This window comes from Anabas testudineus, chromosome 17 (assembly GCF_900324465.2).
Source record: "Anabas testudineus chromosome 17, fAnaTes1.2, whole genome shotgun sequence".
Classification (NCBI taxonomy): domain Eukaryota; kingdom Metazoa; phylum Chordata; class Actinopteri; order Anabantiformes; family Anabantidae; genus Anabas; species Anabas testudineus.
Genome location: NC_046626.1, coordinates 565,001 through 571,879, shown reverse-complemented (window position 1 = coordinate 571,879; position 6,879 = coordinate 565,001).

Genomic DNA, 6,879 nt, shown 5'->3' with positions numbered 1-6,879 from the left:
GCGAGGGGGCGGAGGTGGAATGGTGGATGGCAAGATGAAAGAGAGGAGATAAACAACAGACCCGCTTCTTGTCTCTTCTAACAGCACTGTCATCTACGACACACAATGATAGGAGACAAAATGGCCACCCGAACAAACACCAGCACTCGGGCTCAGATACCAAACACTAAACTGTCCAACAGGAGCACTGCAGGCACCTGGTGCTCTCTACCCTACTGAGAGAACAATATGTCAGCTCAATATTGCCCCAAGCTTTGCAGTCAGAGTCATCCACTTTCAACATTCAAGTTTCTACTTCACCATAGTGAGGGAATGCTTTTGTCAATACCTTCAATTCTGATCTCTGTCCAGAGAAATAGTGTAGTAACCATGGAAAGGCTTTGAAAAAAACGTTAACGAAAGATCTGCTGTGACAAAAATACAATCCAACAACTATGCAAGCTATCACCAGCAGACCAGTTTCTACTAAACCGTGGTTCAGTGGGCTGAAAGTCTAGCTGGTGCTGCTGCTCAGGGAGCTTTTGCATTCAGCACAGGTTAATGTTAATCCCGAGGACACTTTAGAGGGGTAAAAGTAATTTACAGAACCCAAGAAGAAAACTGAAATTTCTGTTTTCAGACATTTTCCCACATGCACAGTGGAAATTACATCCGCGATTGTAGTGGTGTTACAACTGTTGTTTTGAAGTGTTGAATTGCCTTTTTCTTACTACTGTTCATTTTGAAATTTGAAAGCGATGAGGGTACCACCTTATCATATACTACAGTGAAGCATTGTTGCCTCCAATTCCCAATTTAACAGATAAATTTAGGGCACTGTACTTCACACTAAGAGAATGGGAAAAAACATTAGCTTACAAGGTCCAGACAACACAACTGCTTTAGTCCTGCTTAACATTACAAATACACGTAAAGTTTTAGGTCAAGGTCAACTGCATGAACCAAATGTGCCTGCGGGTGCTAATTCTTAAACATGAAAATCACTTTTTAAAAGGCATCGTGTTGAAAGTGAAGAAGAGCTTTTGATATAAACTTCCTCTCAGATAGAGAAGAAAAAAAACTGACACCCATCAGACTCAAAGCTTTTCTGCCCTCCTTCTGATCAACTGACAGTAACATGAGAACGGGTGGTTGTTTTGAAGGTGACTTGGTTTTTGTAAATACAAGCTGACAATTCAATTACAATGGGAGTTTCATTCAGAAGCTGTAGAGAGAGAAATAATACATAGTTGGAGATATGTAAAATACCAGCACCAAAACTATTGTGTGTGTGTCAAATTACAAATGACAACCAGTGAAGGACATTGATGAATAACATGCAAGAAGAGAAAAGGGGAATGGAGATGAAATGGACAATGGCATCAACAACACCAGTACTGTCTGGTTTAGTTGTAGTACTCTGTGTGCTACTGACTTATCATACACACACACACACACACACACACACACACACACACACACACACACCTATTTTGCCTTTTGTCATCTGGCCCTCTTTTCTCCACTTCAGACAGCCAAGCTCTCTTGTTTTGAACTATTCTGAAGTAGCATGAAAGCATAATAGTTGTTAAGGTCAACAGAAGAAGGTGCACCATAGATAAAGTGTCCAGATAGCCAACATTGAGTAAAAACAACACCGGAGAAGTAATTCAAAGATGCAACACACCGACAGACACTCTACAACGGACTGAATAAAACGTGATCATAGGATGCTGGGGAATTGTTTAATATTTATGGGAATTAAAATGTCTGTTCCCAATGAGTTAACGTGGGCAGCTATACATGTGGACAACAACCATCAGTGCTTTGTGGGGTATGAGTCACCTGCTGGTAGTGTATCCCCCATATCTGACCACCTGTGTACAGGTGCAGGAGGGATTTTCCTATTTGTCACCATCAGTTACACTGATAACTCGTTGGGCAAACTTAAAATTAGAAACATCTGAGCATGACAAGGACGAAAAATATTTTAGAACATATGGCATGGAGCAAATGCTTCTTTATTATTTAAAAAAGACAAAGCAGCCAGGAAGGATTTTTGCTTTAGACTGACCTACAAATGACACCCAAACAATAATTTATAGTTCCAGTAACTCAAATGGTAATACATTTCGAGTTTAAAACACATTGTAGATAAATTGTTTTGCCCTCTGATGGTGGATAAGAGGACATATTTTCTATGTGTGAGGGCTTTCATCCTGAAAGGCTATGAGCCAAATACACAACACAACTTGCAGAAAAGCCCACTGGAGGAGTCCGAGCTCAAACAGACACATCAATACTACTTTTAGTAATTTGCATAGATGAAGTAACTTAGAAGATGTTTAAAATAAATTTGGAAAAAAAAAAAAAAAAAAAAAACAGTTCTCACCACATGCTAATTACATGAGTGGAACCCGACTTATGTCCAAGACACAGCTCAGTTAAACTTCAACAAACCAAGGCATCACTGTAACGGAAAGGGAGAAAGAGTTCCTCAACTTTAACCACAAGAAAAAGCACAAGAGACAAACGTGAACGAGACTTCGTAGTACTGAACATCTGTTGTTTGTGTGTGTGTGTGTGTGTGTGTGTGTGTGGTCGGGGCCTCTTGTCTCTCCCTCTGTGGCCCTGTGACTAGCTGCCATCTTGGCTCACCGACACAAGGTGGTGGGGGTAGCAGCTCCTGGCTCTAAGGCAGGATGAGGAAAAAGAACTAACCAGCTCATGTCCACCCAATGGCAATGAATAAAAATCGGCCGTGTGAGAATAAACGACAACGAAAAGTGTGTATGCTAGAAATACAACGCTGAGTTTTTCAGTGATTTTTTTGCGCAGCCAAAGTTGCGTGAGAGCGACCGGGTGACCATTATGCAAGTTGACCGATTACAGAACACATAATGGAGAAAGAGGACAGGAAAGCGCAAAGGCACACGCAATAAAGCCAGCTTACAAAGACTGAATCACAGTGGTTATGTTACTACACCGGTACAGATTTTTGTGCTGCGTTTTTTCCTCCACACCGGTAACAAGTGTAGTGATTATCAAAGTTCGCCTGATACACGACATTACACACGAAAAGACCGTGAAGAATAGACAACATTACTTTGTTTTTATTAAAGCTCGACAAAAAGTGAAGGGTAATATGCTTGAAGTTTATTTCCTTGCCCGAGAGCCATGCACCGACTGATAACCGCCCCGAGCAGCTTAGCAGCTAGTTCGGGGGGGCTAATAAGTGGTCTTTACCCGTACACAATGAGGATGAGACCTCGCTACTAGCCTAGCTGAACTTCTGTGTCCTAGCACTGGGCTAACCTCCAGCGGCTAGCACGGCTAATTAGCCTATCAGCGATATTTCGCACGTCGGTCTGTTCCAGGGAAAGATGTGTTCGTCTAGGTTTTTCATCAAGTAAAACACTTTCCTCTCTACCCCAGAGCTGTACACAAACACTAGAGTCAATGTCGTTGACTTTCCCTGGGTCTGATAAAGTAAAGAAAGAAGGTAAAAGACACGGCTGTATGGAAATGACCGCCTGGCCTCACATCCCCCCCTCCTCGCCTCCACTGCTCTGTCCCTTCCTCCAACAAGACCAGCGATTACTACGGACACTTCACACTGTGCCCTTCCTGCAAAAATACAAGAATTCAGGGAAAATACAACTATCATCCCCACTTCTCCACAGAAACACTCTGATTGAACCCCAGCACCGTGGCTGTGGCCGTTTGTGCCAAGTGCTCTCCGCTGGGAATCTCCCTCAGAGCTCCGCTCATTCAGTCGGCCAGTGACTCACCTCTACGCTCGAGCCACCTCGTGTCTGCTACAAGCTTCAACACAATTAGCTAACAGGGCTAACACTCATACTTTAAAACTGAATTAAGTCAGCATTTCACATTATAAAATTCAACAAGTTGCCAGTCGATCGGACTCGGACACAGAGACGCTCTCCGTGTTGTGGAAAAATAGATTTGCACTTTTCAACTAGCTAATGGGACTGTTGTGAGTGTGTGAGCGATGCAGCGGGTGGCAAAGCTAAACTTGCTATTGTTAGCATGTCGGCATGGCAGCTACATGGACCTTCAATGACTTTCTCTTGAAATGAGATAATAAAACAAAATGCAAATAAAAGAGCAGCCCTAGAGATATTCTTCCCAGAGAGTTAGCCCCGAATGAGACGTCCATCCGGCTGAAAACCCAACTCGCACCGCGGTGACTACGATAGCGCTGAGAAAGTATGGAAAACTTAACTATCCAGACAGAATAGAAAAGGTTTTAATCCCGAACCGACGGAACCGCCGCTGAATTCGGCTCGACAAAATGTCAAATGCACTCCTTGAAGAGGAGCATTTGTTAGCTTACCCCACACGCTCGGTGACTTCGGGCTCTTTATCAAATCAACTCCTTGTTAGTATCTCCGCTTGCTTGAAAAAAAAACCCCACCGTGGTCCTTGTTCGTTTGAAATATAAATAAACAGAGGAAAAAGTTCAAGTTTTCTGTTGTTCTTTTCATGAAATGTTTGTCCGGCGCGTATCGCATCCGCGACCTCACCGACTTGTGTGCGTTGCTCTTCTCTCCTTTGTGTTAATTTCACTCAAATCGAGTTTAATCCGATCGATCCCTCGGCTGGTCGCGCTCCCGAGTCCTCCCCTCCAGACACTCGTTCACCTTCCTTGGCCAGGGGGGGCGCGCTCCCGAGGACCTCATTCAGATAAACAGCCGGCGTGCGCGGTCACTGACCCCGCTGTGTGTGTGTGTGTGTGTGTGTGTGTGTGTGTGAGAGAGACGCGGTCCTCAAGAATAGAGAAATCTGCCACAATCAGACGGTGATCAACGTTTAAAAACGACAGGTTATTTCATTTCTCCTATTGAAAGCTAGAATAATACAATAAAAGCCAGCAGCCCATGTCAGGGGAGCACAGCTCTTCTCCTGGGAAATGACTTTACATCTAAATGATCGTACTTCTATGTATTTAAATAGCTGGTGTTTTAAAGTAGAGCTTAGGGTTCCCATTCTTTTCCACCTCATGGACCATAATCCAATAATGTGTGTTTGAAGTGTTTTCTGGTCTTAAAAGTGTAGAGAGATCAAATTCCTTGACAAGGCATCAGTAATAATGACATTTTATCATATTTTAAAGAGGAGCATCCAGAAGCATTTTTTTAACCCTGCAAACACTGGGTCAACAAGCATCCTCTGCCTGCCATGATTGTGCGCACAAAAAAAGTGTGCAGCCAACAGGAACAGGAAACTTCATTTGAATGTTTCTGTACTGATTACGACTGACACGATTACTGTGTGTCTGTGGTGGAACATACAAAGGCTTAGTTTTTTTGGTATTTTTTTATGTGAACATCCTCAGGAATATAGTGAATATAGTAAATCAATATCTATGTAGATGTGCTGTATGTAGAAATGTGTCTGTTAGTGAAACTGAATTAAATGAATAGACGTGACATTTTTTTGCACCAATTAAGGGATTGTCTGCATTTTTGTGCATGTGATAAACCAAAGTTTTTGCAGAGATAAAAAGACACATACACTGATTTTACATGTCAAAGTGTGTTTCTAAGATGTGGGTAGTAATGCTCCCGCTGCACATGTGACAAAAGTTGTATAAAGACATCTGTGTCTCCAGGGAGAACTGAGCAAAAGCCCCTAAATGACCTGAATCAGTTGGCTCTAAAGAATAGATGTTAGGGGTGTGGAGAAACAGGTGAGTTTACCAGACCTTGAGGCTAGAGGCCTGAGGCTGCATGAGCTGGTACTGCTCAGATCTCTATCGTCACGAGGTGCATTGTGGGTAACGCAGGCACCAGGCTTTCACGAGGAATGTGTGGAATCCAAGTTATACAAATCAACCACTCTAGCAATAAGGTATTAAAACATGTTTTTAGGTAAGTATTTACCATGCAGATGAGATGTCTTTTTGCTATGAAATTTTTAGGTTTTAATTAGTTTGGGAATCCTGGCGAAAATCACAAATGATAAATTCCGTTATATGAATCAAACAACGTTACAATTATGTGCACAACACAGCCCTGTTTGAATTGAACGGAAGTGGATTTTTATAGACGTTTTAGAATTATAACCTGGTGATCAATATTGTAGGAATACCTGGCAGTAATTCAGCTGGCCCTGATACAGACAGCAATTTGCTTATCATGACAATCTGACCAGGACCCAGGAAGTAAAAGTGAGTGTTTCAAATGTTGTCCGTTTACTATAAATGGTACATTTACATTTAGTAGACGCTTTTATCCAAAGCAACTTGCAAGTGAAATACAAAGTTCAAGGGTCAACATAAGGAGGTCTTGCCTCCTCTACTGGAGGTAGACCACAGCTGGGATTCAAACCCCTGTCTACCGCATGGAGGATGGTGATCTTACCACTACACTATGGAGCTGTCATGATACATAGTTTGCATTCCTGCAGACATTTCTGAACATATTTCTCTACCTTTCAGACAATCCCTGGTTTTAGCCCATTTGTTTTGAAAATTAACATGCGGAGACTTGAAACTTGCTTGAGTTAGTTAACCCATCGCTGTGAACACTGCCTCTTTTTGGTACAGTCAAAAGTTATGTTATCATCGCCTGATTATGGCGCTGAAAATGCACATTACTAAAAGCTTTACCTGCATGTAAAGCTACTTACCTGTCAGATACATGATTATTTTCTTTTCTGCACTGAATAGATGACCACTAATACACTGTTTGGCTGCATGATGGAAAGGTTGGTTTTCATTTGTTTTGAATGCACAAAATGATCACACCTTTGCTGAATGTTGATGTTTAATTTTCAGCTATTCAGTTTGCTGTTTGTGTATTTGTGTTTGCGTGTATTTAATCCCCTAATAATTTCTAGCAACCCTCAGCTGTTTATCTGTGTCAACTAATATGA